This window comes from Telmatherina bonti (genome assembly GCF_933228915.1).
Source record: "Telmatherina bonti genome assembly, chromosome: 18".
In the NCBI taxonomy this organism is placed as follows: domain Eukaryota; kingdom Metazoa; phylum Chordata; class Actinopteri; order Atheriniformes; family Telmatherinidae; genus Telmatherina; species Telmatherina bonti.
Window position 1 is genome coordinate 2,434,904 of NC_136616.1, and position 23,733 is coordinate 2,458,636.

Consider the following 23,733-nt stretch of genomic DNA (forward strand, 5'->3'; position numbering starts at 1 on the left):
CTTAGTACGAGTGTAGTGGACGTCGTTCCCACCACTGAGTACGAGTGTAGTGGACGTCATTCCCACCACTGAGTATGAGTGAGTGGACGTCATTCCCACCACTTAGTACGAGTGTAGTGGACGTCGTTCCCACCACTTAGTACGAGTGTAGTGGACGTCGTTCCCACCACTTAGTACGAGTGTAGTGGACGTCGTTCCCACCACTTAGTACGAGTGTAGTGGACGTCATTCCCACCACTGAGTATGAGTGAGTGGGTGTCATTCCCACCACTGAGTATGAGTGAGTGGACGTCATTCCCACTTAGTACGAGTGTTGTGGACGTCATTCCCACTTAGTACGAGTGTAGTGGGCGTCATTCCCACTGAGTACGAGTGTAGTGGACGTTATTCCCACTTAGTACGAGTGTAGTGGACGTCGTTCCCACCGAGTACGAGTGTAGTGGATGTCGTTCCCACCACTTAGTACGGGTGTAGTGGACGTCGTTCCCACCACTGAGTATGAGTGAGTGGACGTCGTTCCCACCACTGAGTATGAGTGAGTGGACGTCATTCCCACCAGGTACGAGTGTAGTGGGCATCATTCCCACTTAGTACGAGTGTAGTGGACGTCATTCCCACTTAGTACGAGTGTAGTGGGCGTCATTCCCACTTAGTACGAGTGTAGTGGACGTCGTTCCCACTTAGTACGAGTGTAGTGGGCATCATTCCCACCACTGAGTATGAGTGAGTGGACATCATTCCCACCAGGTACGAGTGTAGTGGGCGTCATTCCCACCACTGAGTATGAGTGAGTGGACGTCATTCCCACCAGGTACGAGTGTAGTGGACGTCATTCCCACTTAGTACGAGTGTAGTGGGCGTCATTCCCACTTAGTACGAGTGTAGTGGACGTTATTCCCACTTAGTACGAGTGTAGTGGACGTCGTTCACACCGAGTACGAGTGTAGTGGACGTCGTTCCCACCGAGTACGAGTGTAGTGGACGTTATTCCCACTTAGTACGAGTGATGTGGACGTCGTTCCCACCACTGAGTATGAGTGAGTAGACGTCATTCCCACCAGGTACGAGTGTAGTGGGCATCATTCCCACTTAATACGAATGTAGTGGACGTCATTCCCACTAAGTACGAGTGTAGTGGACGTCATTCCCACCACTGAGTATGAGTGAGTGGGCGTCATTCCCACCACTGAGTATGAGTGAGTTGACGTCATTCCCACTTAGTACGAGTGTTGTGGACGTCATTCCCACTTAATACGAGTGTAGTGGGCGTCATTCCCACTTAGTACGAGTGTAGTGGACGTTATTCCCACTTAGTACGAGTGTAGTGGACGTCATTCCCACCGAGTACGGGTGTAGTGGGCATCATTCCCACCAAGTACGAGTGTAGTGGACGTCGTTCCCACCACTGAGTACGAGTGTTGTGGACGTCGTTCCCACCACTGAGTACGAGTGAGTGGACGTCATTCCCACCAAGTACGAGTGTAATGGACGTCGTTCCCACCACTTAGTACAAGTGTAGTGGACGTCGTTCCCACCACTTAGTACGAGTGTAGTGGACGTCATTCCCACCACTTAGTACGAGTGTAGTGGACGTCATTCCCACCACTTAGTACGAGTGTAGTGGACGTCGTTCCCACCACTGAGTACGAGTGTAGTGGACGTCGTTCCCACCACTGAGTACGAGTGTAGTGGGCGTCATTCCCACCAAGTACGAGTGTAGTGGACATCATTCCCACCACTTAGTACAAGTGTAGTGGACGTCGTTCCCACCACTTAGTACGAGTGTAGTGGACGTCATTCCCACCACTTAGTACGAGTGTAGTGGACGTCATTCCCACCACTTAGTACGAGTGTAGTGGACGTCGTTCCCACCACTTAGTACGAGTGTAGTGGACATCATTCCCACCACTGAGTATGAGTGAGTGGACGTCATTCCCACCACTTAGTACGAGTGTAGTGGGCGTCATTCCCACCAAGTACGAGTGTAGTGGACATCGTTCCCACCACTTAGTACGAGTGTAGTGGACGTCATTCCCACCACTGAGTATGAGTGAGTGGACGTCATTCCCACCACTGAGTACGAGTGTAGTGGACGTCGTTCCCACCACTTAGTACGAGTGTAGTGGACGTCGTTCCCACCACTGAGTACGAGTGTAGTGGGCGTCATTCCCACCAAGTACGAGTGTAGTGGACATCATTCCCACCACTTAGTACAAGTGTAGTGGACGTCGTTCCCACCACTTAGTACGAGTGTAGTGGACGTCATTCCCACCACTTAGTACGAGTGTAGTGGACGTCATTCCCACCACTTAGTACGAGTGTAGTGGACGTCGTTCCCACCACTTAGTACGAGTGTAGTGGACGTCGTTCCCACCACTTAGTACGAGTGTAGTGGACGTCGTTCCCACCACTGAGTACGAGTGTTGTGGACGTCGTTCCCACCACTGAGTACGAGTGTAGTGGACGTCATTCCCACCACTGAGTATGAGTGAGTGGACGTCATTCCCACCACTTAGTACGAGTGTAGTGGGCATCATTCCCACCAAGTACGAGTGTAGTGGACGTCGTTCCCACCACTGAGTACGAGTGTTGTGGACGTCGTTCCCACCACTGAGTACGAGTGAGTGGACGTCATTCCCACCAAGTACGAGTGTAATGGACGTCGTTCCCACCACTTAGTACAAGTGTAGTGGACGTCGTTCCCACCACTTAGTACGAGTGTAGTGGACGTCATTCCCACCACTTAGTACGAGTGTAGTGGACGTCATTCCCACCACTTAGTACGAGTGTAGTGGACGTCGTTCCCACCACTGAGTACGAGTGTAGTGGACGTCGTTCCCACCACTGAGTACGAGTGTAGTGGGCGTCATTCCCACCAAGTACGAGTGTAGTGGACATCATTCCCACCACTTAGGACAAGTGTAGTGGACGTCGTTCCCACCACTTAGTACGAGTGTAGTGGACGTCATTCCCACCACTTAGTACGAGTGTAGTGGACGTCATTCCCACCACTTAGTACGAGTGTAGTGGACGTCGTTCCCACCACTTAGTACGAGTGTAGTGGACATCATTCCCACCAAGTACGAGTGTAGTGGACGTCGTTCCCACCACTTAGTACGAGTGTAGTGGACGTCATTCCCACCACTGAGTATGAGTGAGTGGACGTCATTCCCACCACTGAGTACGAGTGTAGTGGACGTCGTTCCCACCACTTAGTACAAGTGTAGTGGACGTCGTTCCCACCACTTAGTACGAGTGTAGTGGACGTCATTCCCACCACTTAGTACGAGTGTAGTGGACGTCATTCCCACCACTTAGTACGAGTGTAGTGGACGTCGTTCCCACCACTGAGTACGAGTGTAGTGGACGTCGTTCCCACCACTGAGTACGAGTGTAGTGGGCGTCATTCCCACCAAGTACGAGTGTAGTGGACATCATTCCCACCACTTAGGACAAGTGTAGTGGACGTCGTTCCCACCACTTAGTACGAGTGTAGTGGACGTCATTCCCACCACTTAGTACGAGTGTAGTGGACGTCATTCCCACCACTTAGTACGAGTGTAGTGGACGTCGTTCCCACCACTTAGTACGAGTGTAGTGGACATCATTCCCACCAAGTACGAGTGTAGTGGACGTCGTTCCCACCACTTAGTACGAGTGTAGTGGACGTCATTCCCACCACTGAGTATGAGTGAGTGGACGTCATTCCCACCACTGAGTACGAGTGTAGTGGACGTCGTTCCCACCACTTAGTACGAGTGTAGTGGACGTCGTTCCCACCACTGAGTACGAGTGTAGTGGGCGTCATTCCCACCAAGTACGAGTGTAGTGGACATCATTCCCACCACTTAGTACAAGTGTAGTGGACGTCGTTCCCACCACTTAGTACGAGTGTAGTGGACGTCATTCCCACCACTTAGTACGAGTGTAGTGGACGTCATTCCCACCACTTAGTACGAGTGTAGTGGACGTCGTTCCCACCACTTAGTACGAGTGTAGTGGACGTCGTTCCCACCACTGAGTACGAGTGTTGTGGACGTCGTTCCCACCACTGAGTACGAGTGTAGTGGACGTCATTCCCACCACTGAGTATGAGTGAGTGGACGTCATTCCCACCACTTAGTACGAGTGTAGTGGGCGTCATTCCCACCAAGTACGAGTGTAGTGGACGTCGTTCCCACCACTTAGTACGAGTGTAGTGGACGTCATTCCCACCACTGAGTATGAGTGAGTGGACGTCGTTCCCACCACTTAGTACGAGTGTAGTGGACGTCGTTCCCACCACTGAGTACGAGTGTAGTGGACGTCATTCCCACCACTTAGTACGAGTGTAGTGGACGTCATTCCCACCACTTAGTACGAGTGTAGTGGACGTCGTTCCCACCACTTAGTACGAGTGTAGTGGACGTCGTTCCCACCACTGAGTACGAGTGTAGTGGACGTCATTCCCACCACTGAGTATGAGTGAGTGGACGTCATTCCCACCACTTAGTACGAGTGTAGTGGACGTCGTTCCCACCACTGAGTACGAGTGTTGTGGACGTCGTTCCCACCACTGAGTACGAGTGTAGTGGACGTCATTCCCACCACTGAGTATGAGTGAGTGGACGTCATTCCCACCACTTAGTACGAGTGTAGTGGGCATCATTCCCACCAAGTACGAGTGTAGTGGACGTCGTTCCCACCACTGAGTACGAGTGTTGTGGACGTCGTTCCCACCACTGAGTACGAGTGAGTGGACGTCATTCCCACCAAGTACGAGTGTAATGGACGTCGTTCCCACCACTTAGTACGAGTGTAGTGGACATCATTCCCACCAAGTACGAGTGTAGTGGACGTCGTTCCCACCACTTAGTACGAGTGTAGTGGACGTCATTCCCACCACTGAGTATGAGTGAGTGGACGTCATTCCCACCACTGAGTACGAGTGTAGTGGACGTCGTTCCCACCACTTAGTACGAGTGTAGTGGACGTCGTTCCCACCACTGAGTACGAGTGTAGTGGGCGTCATTCCCACCAAGTACGAGTGTAGTGGACATCATTCCCACCACTTAGTACAAGTGTAGTGGACGTCGTTCCCACCACTTAGTACGAGTGTAGTGGACGTCATTCCCACCACTTAGTACGAGTGTAGTGGACGTCATTCCCACCACTTAGTACGAGTGTAGTGGACGTCGTTCCCACCACTTAGTACGAGTGTAGTGGACGTCGTTCCCACCACTGAGTACGAGTGTTGTGGACGTCGTTCCCACCACTGAGTACGAGTGTAGTGGACGTCATTCCCACCACTGAGTATGAGTGAGTGGACGTCATTCCCACCACTTAGTACGAGTGTAGTGGGCGTCATTCCCACCAAGTACGAGTGTAGTGGACGTCGTTCCCACCACTTAGTACGAGTGTAGTGGACGTCATTCCCACCACTGAGTATGAGTGAGTGGACGTCGTTCCCACCACTTAGTACGAGTGTAGTGGACGTCGTTCCCACCACTGAGTACGAGTGTAGTGGACGTCATTCCCACCACTTAGTACGAGTGTAGTGGACGTCATTCCCACCACTTAGTACGAGTGTAGTGGACGTCGTTCCCACCACTTAGTACGAGTGTAGTGGACGTCGTTCCCACCACTGAGTACGAGTGTAGTGGACGTCATTCCCACCACTGAGTATGAGTGAGTGGACGTCATTCCCACCACTTAGTACGAGTGTAGTGGGCGTCATTCCCACCAAGTACGAGTGTAGTGGACGTCGTTCCCACCACTTAGTACGAGTGTAGTGGACGTCATTCCCACCACTGAGTATGAGTGAGTGGACGTCGTTCCCACCACTTAGTACGAGTGTAGTGGACGTCGTTCCCACCACTGAGTACGAGTGTAGTGGACGTCATTCCCACCACTTAGTACGAGTGTAGTGGACGTCATTCCCACCACTTAGTACGAGTGTAGTGGACGTCGTTCCCACCACTTAGTACGAGTGTAGTGGACGTCGTTCCCACCACTGAGTACGAGTGTAGTGGACGTCATTCCCACCACTGAGTATGAGTGAGTGGACGTCATTCCCACCACTTAGTACGAGTGTAGTGGACGTCATTCCCACCACTGAGTATGAGTGAGTGGGTGTCATTCCCACCACTGAGTATGAGTGAGTGGACGTCATTCCCACTTAGTACGAGTGTTGTGGACGTCATTCCCACTTAGTACGAGTGTAGTGGGCGTCATTCCCACTGAGTACGAGTGTAGTGGACGTTATTCCCACTTAGTACGAGTGTAGTGGACGTCGTTCCCACCGAGTACGAGTGTAGTGGATGTCGTTCCCACCACTTAGTACGGGTGTAGTGGACGTCGTTCCCACCACTGAGTATGAGTGAGTGGACGTCGTTCCCACCACTGAGTATGAGTGAGTGGACGTCATTCCCACCAGGTACGAGTGTAGTGGGCATCATTCCCACTTAGTACGAGTGTAGTGGACGTCATTCCCACTTAGTACGAGTGTAGTGGACGTCATTCCCACTTAGTACGAGTGTAGTGGACGTCGTTCCCACTTAGTACGAGTGTAGTGGGCATCATTCCCACCACTGAGTATGAGTGAGTGGACATCATTCCCACCAGGTACGAGTGTAGTGGGCGTCATTCCCACCACTGAGTATGAGTGAGTGGACGTCATTCCCACCAGGTACGAGTGTAGTGGGCGTCATTCCCACCACTGAGTATGAGTGAGTGGACGTCATTCCCACCAGGTACGAGTGTAGTGGACGTCATTCCCACTTAGTACGAGTGTAGTGGGCGTCATTCCCACTTAGTACGAGTGTAGTGGACGTTATTCCCACTTAGTACGAGTGTAGTGGACGTCGTTCACACCGAGTACGAGTGTAGTGGACGTCGTTCCCACCGAGTACGAGTGTAGTGGACGTTATTCCCACTTAGTACGAGTGATGTGGACGTCGTTCCCACCACTGAGTATGAGTGAGTAGACGTCATTCCCACCAGGTACGAGTGTAGTGGGCATCATTCCCACTTAATACGAATGTAGTGGACGTCATTCCCACTAAGTACGAGTGTAGTGGACGTCATTCCCACCACTGAGTATGAGTGAGTGGGCGTCATTCCCACCACTGAGTATGAGTGAGTTGACGTCATTCCCACTTAGTACGAGTGTTGTGGACGTCATTCCCACTTAATACGAGTGTAGTGGGCGTCATTCCCACTTAGTACGAGTGTAGTGGACGTTATTCCCACTTAGTACGAGTGTAGTGGACGTCATTCCCACCGAGTACGGGTGTAGTGGGCATCATTCCCACCAAGTACGAGTGTAGTGGACGTCGTTCCCACCACTGAGTACGAGTGTTGTGGACGTCGTTCCCACCACTGAGTACGAGTGAGTGGACGTCATTCCCACCAAGTACGAGTGTAATGGACGTCGTTCCCACCACTTAGTACAAGTGTAGTGGACGTCGTTCCCACCACTTAGTACGAGTGTAGTGGACGTCATTCCCACCACTTAGTACGAGTGTAGTGGACGTCATTCCCACCACTTAGTACGAGTGTAGTGGACGTCGTTCCCACCACTGAGTACGAGTGTAGTGGACGTCGTTCCCACCACTGAGTACGAGTGTAGTGGGCGTCATTCCCACCAAGTACGAGTGTAGTGGACATCATTCCCACCACTTAGTACAAGTGTAGTGGACGTCGTTCCCACCACTTAGTACGAGTGTAGTGGACGTCATTCCCACCACTTAGTACGAGTGTAGTGGACGTCATTCCCACCACTTAGTACGAGTGTAGTGGACGTCGTTCCCACCACTTAGTACGAGTGTAGTGGACATCATTCCCACCACTGAGTATGAGTGAGTGGACGTCATTCCCACCACTTAGTACGAGTGTAGTGGGCGTCATTCCCACCAAGTACGAGTGTAGTGGACATCGTTCCCACCACTTAGTACGAGTGTAGTGGACGTCATTCCCACCACTGAGTATGAGTGAGTGGACGTCATTCCCACCACTGAGTACGAGTGTAGTGGACGTCGTTCCCACCACTTAGTACGAGTGTAGTGGACGTCGTTCCCACCACTGAGTACGAGTGTAGTGGGCGTCATTCCCACCAAGTACGAGTGTAGTGGACATCATTCCCACCACTTAGTACAAGTGTAGTGGACGTCGTTCCCACCACTTAGTACGAGTGTAGTGGACGTCATTCCCACCACTTAGTACGAGTGTAGTGGACGTCATTCCCACCACTTAGTACGAGTGTAGTGGACGTCGTTCCCACCACTTAGTACGAGTGTAGTGGACGTCGTTCCCACCACTTAGTACGAGTGTAGTGGACGTCGTTCCCACCACTGAGTACGAGTGTTGTGGACGTCGTTCCCACCACTTAGTACGAGTGTAGTGGACGTCATTCCCACCACTTAGTACGAGTGTAGTGGACGTCATTCCCACCACTTAGTACGAGTGTAGTGGACGTCGTTCCCACCACTTAGTACGAGTGTAGTGGACGTCGTTCCCACCACTTAGTACGAGTGTAGTGGACGTCGTTCCCACCACTGAGTACGAGTGTTGTGGACGTCGTTCCCACCACTGAGTACGAGTGAGTGGACGTCATTCCCACCAAGTACGAGTGTAATGGACGTCGTTCCCACCACTTAGTACAAGTGTAGTGGACGTCGTTCCCACCACTTAGTACGAGTGTAGTGGACGTCATTCCCACCACTTAGTACGAGTGTAGTGGACGTCATTCCCACCACTTAGTACGAGTGTAGTGGACGTCGTTCCCACCACTGAGTACGAGTGTAGTGGACGTCGTTCCCACCACTGAGTACGAGTGTAGTGGGCGTCATTCCCACCAAGTACGAGTGTAGTGGACATCATTCCCACCACTTAGTACAAGTGTAGTGGACGTCGTTCCCACCACTTAGTACGAGTGTAGTGGACGTCATTCCCACCACTTAGTACGAGTGTAGTGGACGTCATTCCCACCACTTAGTACGAGTGTAGTGGACGTCGTTCCCACCACTTAGTACGAGTGTAGTGGACATCATTCCCACCACTGAGTATGAGTGAGTGGACGTCATTCCCACCACTTAGTACGAGTGTAGTGGGCGTCATTCCCACCAAGTACGAGTGTAGTGGACGTCGTTCCCACCACTTAGTACGAGTGTAGTGGACGTCATTCCCACCACTGAGTATGAGTGAGTGGACGTCATTCCCACCACTGAGTACGAGTGTAGTGGACGTCGTTCCCACCACTTAGTACGAGTGTAGTGGACGTCGTTCCCACCACTGAGTACGAGTGTAGTGGGCGTCATTCCCACCAAGTACGAGTGTAGTGGACATCATTCCCACCACTTAGTACAAGTGTAGTGGACGTCGTTCCCACCACTTAGTACGAGTGTAGTGGACGTCATTCCCACCACTTAGTACGAGTGTAGTGGACGTCATTCCCACCACTTAGTACGAGTGTAGTGGACGTCGTTCCCACCACTTAGTACGAGTGTAGTGGACGTCGTTCCCACCACTGAGTACGAGTGTTGTGGACGTCGTTCCCACCACTGAGTACGAGTGTAGTGGACGTCATTCCCACCACTGAGTATGAGTGAGTGGACGTCATTCCCACCACTTAGTACGAGTGTAGTGGGCGTCATTCCCACCAAGTACGAGTGTAGTGGACGTCGTTCCCACCACTTAGTACGAGTGTAGTGGACGTCATTCCCACCACTGAGTATGAGTGAGTGGACGTCATTCCCACCACTTAGTACGAGTGTAGTGGACGTCGTTCCCACCACTTAGTACGAGTGTAGTGGACGTCATTCCCACCACTTAGTACTAGTGTAGTGGACGTCGTTCCCACCACTTAGTACGAGTGTAGTGGACGTCATTCCCACCACTGAGTATGAGTGAGTGGACGTCATTCCCACCACTTAGTACGAGTGTAGTGGACGTCGTTCCCACCACTTAGTACGAGTGTAGTGGACGTCGTTCCCACCACTGAGTATGAGTGAGTGGGCGTCATTCCCACCACTGAGTATGAGTGAGTGGACGTCATTCCCACTTAGTACGAGTGTTGTGGACGTCATTCCCACTTGGTACGAGTGTAGTGGACGTCATTCCCACCACTGAGTATGAGTGAGTGGGCGTCATTCCCACCACTGAGTATGAGTGAGTGGGCGTCATTCCCACCACTGAGTATGAGTGAGTGGACGTCATTCCCACTTAGTACGAGTGTAGTGGACGTCATTCCCACTTGGTACGAGTGTAGTGGACGTCATTCCCACCACTGAGTATGAGTGAGTGGGCGTCATTCCCACCACTGAGTATTAGTGAGTGGACGTCATTCCCACTTAGTACGAGTGTAGTGGACGTCATTCCCACCACTGAGTATGAGTGAGTGGGCGTCATTCCCACCACTGAGTATGAGTGAGTGGGCGTCATTCCCACCACTGAGTATGAGTGAGTGGGCGTCATTCCCACCACTTAGTATGAGTGAGTGGACGTCATTCCCACTTAGTACGAGTGTTGTGGACGTCATTCCCACTTGGTACGAGTGTAGTGGACGTCATTCCCACCACTGAGTATGAGTGAGTGGGCGTCATTCCCACCACTGAGTATGAGTGAGTGGACATCATTCCCACTTAGTACGAGTGTAGTGGACGTCATTCCCACCACTGAGTATGAGTGAGTGGGCGTCATTCCCACCACTGAGTATGAGTGAGTGGACGTCATTCCCACTTAGTACGAGTGTTGTGGACGTCATTCCCACTTGGTACGAGTGTAGTGGGCGTCATTCCCACTTAGTACGAGTGTAGTGGACGTTATTCCCACTTAGTACGAGTGTAGTGGACGTCATTCCCACCGAGTACGGGTGTAGTGGGCGTCATTCCCACCAAGTACGAGTGTAGTGGACGTCGTTCCCACCACTGAGTACGAGTGTTGTGGACGTCGTTCCCACCACTGAGTACGAGTGTAGTGGACGTCATTCCCACCACTGAGTATGAGTGAGTGGACGTCATTCCCACCACTTAGTACGAGTGTAGTGGGCGTCATTCCCACCAAGTACGAGTGTAGTGGACGTCGTTCCCACCACTGAGTATGAGTGTAGTGGACGTCGTTCCCACCACTTAGTACGAGTGTAGTGGACGTCGTTCCCACCACTGAGTACGAGTGTAGTGGACGTCATTCCCACCACTTAGTACGAGTGTAGTGGACGTCATTCCCACCACTTAGTACGAGTGTAGTGGACGTCGTTCCCACCACTTAGTACGAGTGTAGTGGACGTCGTTCCCACCACTGAGTATGAGTGAGTGGACGTCGTTCCCACCACTGAGTATGAGTGAGTGGACGTCATTCCCACCAGGTACGAGTGTAGTGGGCATCATTCCCACTTAGTACGAGTGTAGTGGACGTCATTCCCACTTAGTACGAGTGTAGTGGACGTCATTCCCACTTAGTACGAGTGTAGTGGACGTCGTTCCCACTTAGTACGAGTGTAGTGGGCATCATTCCCACCACTGAGTATGAGTGAGTGGACATCATTCCCACCAGGTACGAGTGTAGTGGGCGTCATTCCCACCACTGAGTATGAGTGAGTGGACGTCATTCCCACCAGGTACGAGTGTAGTGGACGTCATTCCCACTTAGTACGAGTGTAGTGGGCGTCATTCCCACTTAGTACGAGTGTAGTGGACGTTATTCCCACTTAGTACGAGTGTAGTGGACGTCGTTCACACCGAGTACGAGTGTAGTGGACGTCGTTCCCACCACTGAGTATGAGTGAGTGGACGTCGTTCCCACCGAGTACGAGTGTAGTGGACGTTATTCCCACCACTTAGTACGAGTGTAGTGGACGTCGTTCCCACCACTGAGTACGAGTGTTGTGGACGTCGTTCCCACCACTGAGTACGAGTGTAGTGGACGTCATTCCCACCACTGAGTATGAGTGAGTGGACGTCATTCCCACCACTTAGTACGAGTGTAGTGGGCGTCATTCCCACCAAGTACGAGTGTAGTGGACGTCGTTCCCACCACTTAGTACGAGTGTAGTGGACGTCATTCCCACCACTGAGTATGAGTGAGTGGACGTCATTCCCACCACTTAGTACGAGTGTAGTGGACGTCGTTCCCACCACTTAGTACGAGTGTAGTGGACGTCGTTCCCACCACTGAGTATGAGTGAGTGGGCGTCATTCCCACCACTGAGTATGAGTGAGTGGACGTCATTCCCACTTAGTACGAGTGTTGTGGACGTCATTCCCACTTGGTACGAGTGTAGTGGACGTCATTCCCACCACTGAGTATGAGTGAGTGGGCGTCATTCCCACCACTGAGTATGAGTGAGTGGGCGTCATTCCCACCACTGAGTATGAGTGAGTGGACGTCATTCCCACTTAGTACGAGTGTAGTGGACGTCATTCCCACTTGGTACGAGTGTAGTGGACGTCATTCCCACCACTGAGTATGAGTGAGTGGGCGTCATTCCCACCACTGAGTATTAGTGAGTGGACGTCATTCCCACTTAGTACGAGTGTAGTGGACGTCATTCCCACCACTGAGTATGAGTGAGTGGGCGTCATTCCCACCACTGAGTATGAGTGAGTGGGCGTCATTCCCACCACTGAGTATGAGTGAGTGGGCGTCATTCCCACCACTTAGTATGAGTGAGTGGACGTCATTCCCACTTAGTACGAGTGTTGTGGACGTCATTCCCACTTGGTACGAGTGTAGTGGACGTCATTCCCACCACTGAGTATGAGTGAGTGGGCGTCATTCCCACCACTGAGTATGAGTGAGTGGACATCATTCCCACTTAGTACGAGTGTAGTGGACGTCATTCCCACCACTGAGTATGAGTGAGTGGGCGTCATTCCCACCACTGAGTATGAGTGAGTGGACGTCATTCCCACTTAGTACGAGTGTTGTGGACGTCATTCCCACTTGGTACGAGTGTAGTGGGCGTCATTCCCACTTAGTACGAGTGTAGTGGACGTTATTCCCACTTAGTACGAGTGTAGTGGACGTCATTCCCACCGAGTACGGGTGTAGTGGGCGTCATTCCCACCAAGTACGAGTGTAGTGGACGTCGTTCCCACCACTGAGTACGAGTGTTGTGGACGTCGTTCCCACCACTGAGTACGAGTGTAGTGGACGTCATTCCCACCACTGAGTATGAGTGAGTGGACGTCATTCCCACCACTTAGTACGAGTGTAGTGGGCGTCATTCCCACCAAGTACGAGTGTAGTGGACGTCGTTCCCACCACTGAGTATGAGTGTAGTGGACGTCGTTCCCACCACTTAGTACGAGTGTAGTGGACGTCGTTCCCACCACTGAGTACGAGTGTAGTGGACGTCATTCCCACCACTTAGTACGAGTGTAGTGGACGTCATTCCCACCACTTAGTACGAGTGTAGTGGACGTCGTTCCCACCACTTAGTACGAGTGTAGTGGACGTCGTTCCCACCACTGAGTATGAGTGAGTGGACGTCGTTCCCACCACTGAGTATGAGTGAGTGGACGTCATTCCCACCACTTAGTACGAGTGTAGTGGGCATCATTCCCACTTAGTACGAGTGTAGTGGACGTCATTCCCACTTAGTACGAGTGTAGTGGACGTCATTCCCACTTAGTACGAGTGTAGTGGACGTCGTTCCCACTTAGTACGAGTGTAGTGGGCATCATTCCCACCACTGAGTATGAGTGAGTGGACATCATTCCCACCAGGTACGAGTGTAGTGGGCGTCATTCCCACCACTGAGTATGAGTGAGTGGACGTCATTCCCACCAGGTACGAGTGTAGTGGACGTCATTCCCACTTAGTACGAGTGTAGTGGGCGTCATTCCCACTTAGTACGAGTGTAGTGGACGTTATTCCCACTTAGTACGAGTGTAGTGGACGTCGTTCACACCGAGTACGAGTGTAGTGGACGTCGTTCCCACCACTGAGTAAGAGTGAGTGGACGTCGTTCCCACCGAGTACGAGTGTAGTGGACGTTATTCCCACCACTTAGTACGAGTGTAGTGGACGTCGTTCCCACCACTGAGTACGAGTGTTGTGGACGTCGTTCCCACCACTGAGTACGAGTGTAGTGGACGTCATTCCCACCACTGAGTATGAGTGAGTGGACGTCATTCCCACCACTTAGTACGAGTGTAGTGGGCGTCATTCCCACCAAGTACGAGTGTAGTGGACGTCGTTCCCACCACTTAGTACGAGTGTAGTGGACGTCATTCCCACCACTGAGTATGAGTGAGTGGACGTCATTCCCACCACTTAGTACGAGTGTAGTGGACGTCGTTCCCACCACTTAGTACGAGTGTAGTGGACGTCATTCCCACCACTTAGTACTAGTGTAGTGGACGTCGTTCCCACCACTTAGTACGAGTGTAGTGGACGTCATTCCCACCACTGAGTATGAGTGAGTGGACGTCATTCCCACCACTTAGTACGAGTGTAGTGGACGTCGTTCCCACCACTTAGTACGAGTGTAGTGGACGTCGTTCCCACCACTGAGTATGAGTGAGTGGGCGTCATTCCCACCACTGAGTATGAGTGAGTGGACGTCATTCCCACTTAGTACGAGTGTTGTGGACGTCATTCCCACTTGGTACGAGTGTAGTGGACGTCATTCCCACCACTGAGTATGAGTGAGTGGGCGTCATTCCCACCACTGAGTATGAGTGAGTGGGCGTCATTCCCACCACTGAGTATGAGTGAGTGGACGTCATTCCCACTTAGTACGAGTGTAGTGGACGTCATTCCCACTTGGTACGAGTGTAGTGGACGTCATTCCCACCACTGAGTATGAGTGAGTGGGCGTCATTCCCACCACTGAGTATGAGTGAGTGGACGTCATTCCCACTTAGTACGAGTGTAGTGGACGTCATTCCCACCACTGAGTATGAGTGAGTTGGCGTCATTCCCACCACTGAGTATGAGTGAGTGGGCGTCATTCCCACCACTGAGTATGAGTGAGTGGGCGTCATTCCCACCACTTAGTATGAGTGAGTGGACGTCATTCCCACTTAGTACGAGTGTTGTGGACGTCATTCCCACTTGGTACGAGTGTAGTGGACGTCATTCCCACCACTGAGTATGAGTGAGTGGGCGTCATTCCCACCACTGAGTATGAGTGAGTGGACGTCATTCCCACTTAGTACGAGTGTAGTGGACGTCATTCCCACCACTGAGTATGAGTGAGTGGGCGTCATTCCCACCACTGAGTATGAGTGAGTGGACGTCATTCCCACTTAGTACGAGTGTTGTGGACGTCATTCCCACTTGGTACGAGTGTAGTGGGCGTCATTCCCACTTAGTACGAGTGTAGTGGACGTTATTCCCACTTAGTACGAGTGTAGTGGACGTCATTCCCACCGAGTACGGGTGTAGTGGGCGTCATTCCCACCAAGTACGAGTGTAGTGGACGTCGTTCCCACCACTGAGTACGAGTGTTGTGGACGTCGTTCCCACCACTGAGTACGAGTGTAGTGGACGTCATTCCCACCACTGAGTATGAGTGAGTGGACGTCATTCCCACCACTTAGTACGAGTGTAGTGGGCGTCATTCCCACCAAGTACGAGTGTAGTGGACGTCGTTCCCACCACTGAGTTTGAGTGTAGTGGACGTCGTTCCCACCACTTAGTACGAGTGTAGTGGACGTCGTTCCCACCACTGAGTACGAGTGTAGTGGACGTCATTCCCACCACTTAGTACGAGTGTAGTGGACGTCATTCCCACCACTTAGTACGAGTGTAGTGGACGTCGTTCCCACCACTTAGTACGAGTGTAGTGGACGTCGTTCCCACCACTGAGTATGAGTGAGTGGACGTCGTTCCCACCACTGAGTATGAGTGAGTGGACGTCATTCCCACCACTTAGTACGAGTGTAGTGGGCGTCATTCCCACCAAGTACGAGTGTAGTGGACGTCGTTCCCACCACTGAGTATGAGTGTAGTGGACGTCGTTCCCACCACTTAGTACGAGTGTAGTGGACGTCGTTCCCACCACTGAGTACGAGTGTAGTGGACGTCATTCCCACCACTTAGTACGAGTGTAGTGGACGTCATTCCCACCACTTAGTACGAGTGTAGTGGACGTCGTTCCCACCACTTAGTACGAGTGTAGTGGACGTCGTTCCCACCACTGAGTATGAGTGAGTGGACGTCGTTCCCACCACTGAGTATGAGTGAGTGGACGTCATTCCCACCAGGTACGAGTGTAGTGGGCATCATTCCCACTTAGTACGAGTGTAGTGGACGTCATTCCCACTTAGTACGAGTGTAGTGGACGTCATTCCCACTTAGTACGAGTGTAGTGGACGTCATTCCCACCACTGAGTATGAGTGAGTTGGCGTCATTCCCACCACTGAGTATGAGTGAGTGGGCGTCATTCCCACCACTGAGTATGAGTGAGTGGGCGTCATTCCCACCACTTAGTATGAGTGAGTGGACGTCATTCCCACTTAGTACGAGTGTTGTGGACGTCATTCCCACTTGGTACGAGTGTAGTGGACGTCATTCCCACCACTGAGTATGAGTGAGTGGGCGTCATTCCCACCACTGAGTATGAGTGAGTGGACGTCATTCCCACTTAGTACGAGTGTAGTGGACGTCATTCCCACCACTGAGTATGAGTGAGTGGGCGTCATTCCCACCACTGAGTATGAGTGAGTGGACGTCATTCCCACTTAGTACGAGTGTTGTGGACGTCATTCCCACTTGGTACGAGTGTAGTGGGCGTCATTCCCACTTAGTACGAGTGTAGTGGACGTTATTCCCACTTAGTACGAGTGTAGTGGACGTCATTCCCACCGAGTACGGGTGTAGTGGGCGTCATTCCCACCAAGTACGAGTGTAGTGGACGTCGTTCCCACCACTGAGTACGAGTGTTGTGGACGTCGTTCCCACCACTGAGTACGAGTGTAGTGGACGTCATTCCCACCACTGAGTATGAGTGAGTGGACGTCATTCCCACCACTTAGTACGAGTGTAGTGGGCGTCATTCCCACCAAGTACGAGTGTAGTGGACGTCGTTCCCACCACTGAGTTTGAGTGTAGTGGACGTCGTTCCCACCACTTAGTACGAGTGTAGTGGACGTCGTTCCCACCACTGAGTACGAGTGTAGTGGACGTCATTCCCACCACTTAGTACGAGTGTAGTGGACGTCATTCCCACCACTTAGTACGAGTGTAGTGGACGTCGTTCCCACCACTTAGTACGAGTGTAGTGGACGTCGTTCCCACCACTGAGTATGAGTGAGTGGACGTCGTTCCCACCACTGAGTATGAGTGAGTGGACGTCATTCCCACCACTTAGTACGAGTGTAGTGGGCGTCATTCCCACCAAGTACGAGTGTAGTGGACGTCGTTCCCACCACTGAGTATGAGTGTAGTGGACGTCGTTCCCACCACTTAGTACGAGTGTAGTGGACGTCGTTCCCACCACTGAGTACGAGTGTAGTGGACGTCATTCCCACCACTTAGTACGAGTGTAGTGGACGTCATTCCCACCACTTAGTACGAGTGTAGTGGACGTCGTTCCCACCACTTAGTACGAGTGTAGTGGACGTCGTTCCCACCACTGAGTATGAGTGAGTGGACGTCGTTCCCACCACTGAGTATGAGTGAGTGGACGTCATTCCCACCAGGTACGAGTGTAGTGGGCATCATTCCCACTTAGTACGAGTGTAGTGGACGTCATTCCCACTTAGTACGAGTGTAGTGGACGTCATTCCCACTTAGTACGAGTGTAGTGGACGTCGTTCCCACTTAGTACGAGTGTAGTGGGCATCATTCCCACCACTGAGTATGAGTGAGTGGACATCATTCCCACCAGGTACGAGTGTAGTGGGCGTCATTCCCACCACTGAGTATGAGTGAGTGGACGTCATTCCCACCAGGTACGAGTGTAGTGGACGTCATTCCCACTTAGTACGAGTGTAGTGGGCGTCATTCCCACTTAGTACGAGTGTAGTGGACGTTATTCCCACTTAGTACGAGTGTAGTGGACGTCGTTCACACCGAGTACGAGTGTAGTGGACGTCGTTCCCACCACTGAGTATGAGTGAGTGGACGTCGTTCCCACCGAGTACGAGTGTAGTGGACGTTATTCCCACCACTTAGTACGAGTGTAGTGGACGTCGTTCCCACCACTGAGTACGAGTGTTGTGGACGTCGTTCCCACCACTGAGTACGAGTGTAGTGGACGTCATTCCCACCACTGAGTATGAGTGAGTGGACGTCATTCCCACCACTTAGTACGAGTGTAGTGGGCGTCATTCCTACCAAGTACGAGTGTAGTGGACGTCGTTCCCACCACTTAGTACGAGTGTAGTGGACGTCATTCCCACCACTGAGTATGAGTGAGTGGACGTCATTCCCACCACTTAGTACGAGTGTAGTGGACGCCGTTCCCACCACTTAGTACGAGTGTAGTGGACGTCATTCCCACCACTTAGTACTAGTGTAGTGGACGTCGTTCCCACCACTTAGTACGAGTGTAGTGGACGTCATTCCCACCACTGAGTATGAGTGAGTGGACGTCATTCCCACCACTTAGTACGAGTGTAGTGGACGTCGTTCCCACCACTTAGTACGAGTGTAGTGGACGTCGTTCCCACCACTGAGTATGAGTGAGTGGGCGTCATTCCCACCACTGAGTATGAGTGAGTGGACGTCATTCCCACTTAGTACGAGTGTTGTGGACGTCATTCCCACTTGGTACGAGTGTAGTGGACGTCATTCCCACCACTGAGTATGAGTGAGTGGGCGTCATTCCCACCACTGAGTATGAGTGAGTGGGCGTCATTCCCACCACTGAGTATGAGTGAGTGGACGTCATTCCCACTTAGTACGAGTGTAGTGGACGTCATTCCCACTTGGTACGAGTGTAGTGGACGTCATTCCCACCACTGAGTATGAGTGAGTGGGCGTCATTCCCACCACTGAGTATGAGTGAGTGGACGTCATTCCCACTTAGTACGAGTGTAGTGGACGTCATTCCCACCACTGAGTATGAGTGAGTGGGCGTCATTCCCACCACTGAGTATGAGTGAGTGGGCGTCATTCCCACCACTGAGTATGAGTGAGTGGGCGTCATTCCCACCACTTAGTATGAGTGAGTGGACGTCATTCCCACTTAGTACGAGTGTTGTGGACGTCATTCCCACTTGGTACGAGTGTAGTGGACGTCATTCCCACCACTGAGTATGAGTGAGTGGGCGTCATTCCCACCACTGAGTATGAGTGAGTGGACGTCATTCCCACTTAGTACGAGTGTAGTGGACGTCATTCCCACCACTGAGTATGAGTGAGTGGGCGTCATTCCCACCACTGAGTATGAGTGAGTGGACGTCATTCCCACTTAGTACGAGTGTTGTGGACGTCATTCCCACTTGGTACGAGTGTAGTGGGCGTCATTCCCACTTAGTACGAGTGTAGTGGACGTTATTCCCACTTAGTACGAGTGTAGTGGACGTCATTCCCACCGAGTACGGGTGTAGTGGGCGTCATTCCCACCAAGTACGAGTGTAGTGGACGTCGTTCCCACCACTGAGTACGAGTGTTGTGGACGTCGTTCCCACCACTGAGTACGAGTGTAGTGGACGTCATTCCCACCACTGAGTATGAGTGAGTGGACGTCATTCCCACCACTTAGTACGAGTGTAGTGGGCGTCATTCCCACCAAGTACGAGTGTAGTGGACGTCGTTCCCACCACTGAGTATGAGTGTAGTGGACGTCGTTCCCACCACTTAGTACGAGTGTAGTGGACGTCGTTCCCACCACTGAGTACGAGTGTAGTGGACGTCATTCCCACCACTTAGTACGAGTGTAGTGGACGTCATTCCCACCACTTAGTACGAGTGTAGTGGACGTCGTTCCCACCACTTAGTACGAGTGTAGTGGACGTCGTTCCCACCACTGAGTATGAGTGAGTGGACGTCGTTCCCACCACTGAGTATGAGTGAGTGGACGTCATTCCCACCAGGTACGAGTGTAGTGGGCATCATTCCCACTTAGTACGAGTGTAGTGGACGTCATTCCCACTTAGTACGAGTGTAGTGGACGTCATTCCCACTTAGTACGAGTGTAGTGGACGTCGTTCCCACTTAGTACGAGTGTAGTGGGCATCATTCCCACTTAGTACGAGTGTAGTGGACGTCATTCCCACTTAGTACGAGTGTAGTGGACGTCATTCCCACTTAGTACGAGTGTAGTGGACGTCGTTCCCACTTAGTACGAGTGTAGTGGGCATCATTCCCACCACTGAGTATGAGTGAGTGGACATCATTCCCACCAGGTACGAGTGTAGTGGGCGTCATTCCCACCACTGAGTATGAGTGAGTGGACGTCATTCCCACCAGGTACGAGTGTAGTGGACGTCATTCCCACTTAGTACGAGTGTAGTGGGCGTCATTCCCACTTAGTACGAGTGTAGTGGACGTTATTCCCACTTGGTACGAGTGATGTGTACGTCGTTCCCACCACTGAGTATGAGTGAGTAGACGTCATTCCCACCAGGTACGAGTGTAGTGGGCATCATTCCCACTTAATACGAATGTAGTTGACGTCATTCCCACTTAGTACGAGTGTAGTGGACGTCATTCCCACCACTTAGTACGAGTGTAGTGGACGTCGTTCCCACCACTTATTACGAGTGTAGTGGACGTCGTTCCCACCACTGAGTACGAGTGTAGTGGGCGTCATTCCCACCAAGTACGAGTGTAGTGGACATCATTCCCACCACTTAGTACAAGTGTAGTGGACGTCGTTCCCACCACTTAGTACGAGTGTAGTGGACGTCATTCCCACCACTTAGTACGAGTGTAGTGGACGTCATTCCCACCACTTAGTACGAGTGTAGTGGACGTCGTTCCCACCACTTAGTACGAGTGTAGTGGACGTAATTCCCACCACTGAGTATGAGTGAGTGGACGTCATTCCCACCACTTAGTACGAGTGTAGTGGACGTCGTTCCCACCACTTAGTACGAGTTTAGTGGACGTCATTCCCACCACTGAGTATGAGTGAGTGGGCGTCATTCCCACCACTGAGTATGAGTGAGTGGACGTCATTCCCACTTAGTACGAGTGTAGTGGGCGTCATTCCCACTTAGTACGAGTGTAGTGGACGTTATTCCCACTTAGTACGAGTGTAGTGGACGTCATTCCCACCACTTAGTACGAGTGTAGTGGACGTCGTTCCCACCACTTAGTACGAGTGTAGTGGACGTAATTCCCACCACTGAGTATGAGTGAGTGGACGTCATTCCCACCACTTAGTACGAGTGTAGTGGACGTCGTTCCCACCACTTAGTACGAGTTTAGTGGACGTCATTCCCACCACTGAGTATGAGTGAGTGGGCGTCATTCCCACCACTGAGTATGAGTGAGTGGACGTCATTCCCACTTAGTACGAGTGTAGTGGGCGTCATTCCCACTTAGTACGAGTGTAGTGGACGTTATTCCCACTTAGTACGAGTGTAGTGGACGTCGTTCCCACCACTTAGTACGGGTGTAGTGGGCGTCATTCCCACCAAGTACGAGTGTAGTGGACGTCGTTCCCACCACTGAGTACGGGTGTAGTGGACGTCATTCCCACCACTGAGTATGAGTGAGTGGGCGTCATTCCCACCACTGAGTATGAGTGAGTGGACGTCATTCCCACTTAGTACGAGTGTTGTGGACGTCATTCCCACTTAGTACGAGTGTAGTGGGCGTCATTCCCACTTAGTACGAGTGTAGTGGACGTTATTCCCACTTAGTACGAGTGTAGTGGACGTCGTTCCCACCACTTAGTACGAGTGTAGTGGACGTCGTTCCCACCACTGAGTATGAGTGAGTGGACGTCGTTCCCACCACTGAGTATGAGTGAGTGGACGTCATTCCCACCAGGTACGAGTGTAGTGGGCATCATTCCCACTTAGTACGAGTGTAGTGGACGTCGTTCCCACCACTTAGTACGAGTGTAGTGGACGTCATTCCCACTTAGTACGAGTGTAGTGGGCGTCATTCCCACTTAGTACGAGTGTAGTGGACGTTATTCCCACTTAGTACGAGTGTAGTGGACGTCGTTCCCACCACTTAGTACGAGTGTAGTGGACGTCGTTCCCACCACTGAGTATGAGTGAGTGGACGTCGTTCCCACCACTGAGTATGAGTGAGTGGACGTCATTCCCACCAGGTACGAGTGTATTGGGCATCATTCCCACTTAGTACGAGTGTAGTGGACGTCATTCCCACTTAGTACGAGTGTAGTGGACGTCGTTCCCACCACTGAGTATGAGTGAGTGGACGTCATTCCCACCAGGTACGAGTGTAGTGGACGTCATTCCCACTTAGTACGAGTGTAGTGGACGTTATTCCCACTTAGTACGAGTGTAGTGGACGTCGTTCCCACCGAGTACGAGTGTAGTGGACGTCGTTCCCACCACTGAGTATGAGTGAGTGGACGTCGTTCCCACCGAGTACGAGTGTAGTGGACGTTATTCCCACTTAGTACGAGTGTAGTGGACGTGGTTCCCACCACTGAGTATGAGTGAGTAGACGTCATTCCCACCAGGTACGAGTGTAGTGGGCATCATTCCCACTTAATAGGAATGTAGTGGACGTCATTCCCACTAAGTACGAGTGTAGTGGACGTCCTTCCCACCGAGTACGAGTGTAGTGGACGTTATTCCCACTTAGTACGAGTGTAGTGGACGTTATTCCCACCGAGTACGGGTGTAGTGGGCGTCATTCCCACCAAGTACGAGTGTAGTGGACGTCGTTCCCACCACTGAGTACGAGTGTAGTGGACGTCGTTCCCACCACTGAGTATGAGTGTAGTGGACGTCATTCCCACCACCGAGTACGGGTGTAGTGGGCGTCATTCCCACCAAGTACGAGTGTAGTGGACGTCGTTCCCACCAAGTACGAGTGTAGTGGACGTCGTTCCCACCACTGAGTACGAGTGTAGTGGGCGTCATTCCCACCAAGTACGAATGTAGTGGACGTCGTTCCCACCACTGAGTACGAGTGTAGTGGACGTCATTCCCACTTAGTACGAGTGTAGTGGACGTCGTTCCCACCACTGAGTACGGGTGTAGTGGGCGTCATTCCCACCAAGTACGAGTGTAGTGGACGTCGTTCCCACCACTGAGTACGGGTGTAGTGGGCGTCATTCCCACCAAGTACGAGTGTAGTGGACGTCGTTCCCACCACTGAGTACGGGTGTAGTGGGCGTCATTCCCACCAAGTACGAGTGTAGTGGACGTCGTTCCCACCACTGAGTACGGTTGTAGTGGGCGTCATTCCCACCAAGTACGAGTGTAGTGGACGTCGTTCCCACCAAGTACGAGTGTAGTGGATGTCATTCCCACCACCGAGTACGGGTGTAGTGGGCGTCATTCCCACCAAGTACGAGTGTAGTGGACGTCGTTCCCACCACTGAGTACGAGTGTAGTGAACGTCGTTCCCACCACTGAGTACGGGTGTAGTGGACGTCATTCCCACCACTGAGTATGAGTGAGTGGGCGTCATTCCCACCACTGAGTATGAGTGAGTGGACGTCATTCCCACTTAGTACGAGTGTTGTGGACGTCATTCCCACTTAGTACGAGTGTAGTGGGCGTCATTCCCACTTAGTACGAGTGTAGTGGACGTCATTCCCACTTAGTACGAGTGTAGTGGGCGTCATTCCCACTTAGTACGAGTGTAGTGGACGTTATTCCCACTTAGTACGAGTGTAGTGGACGTCGTTCACACCGAGTACG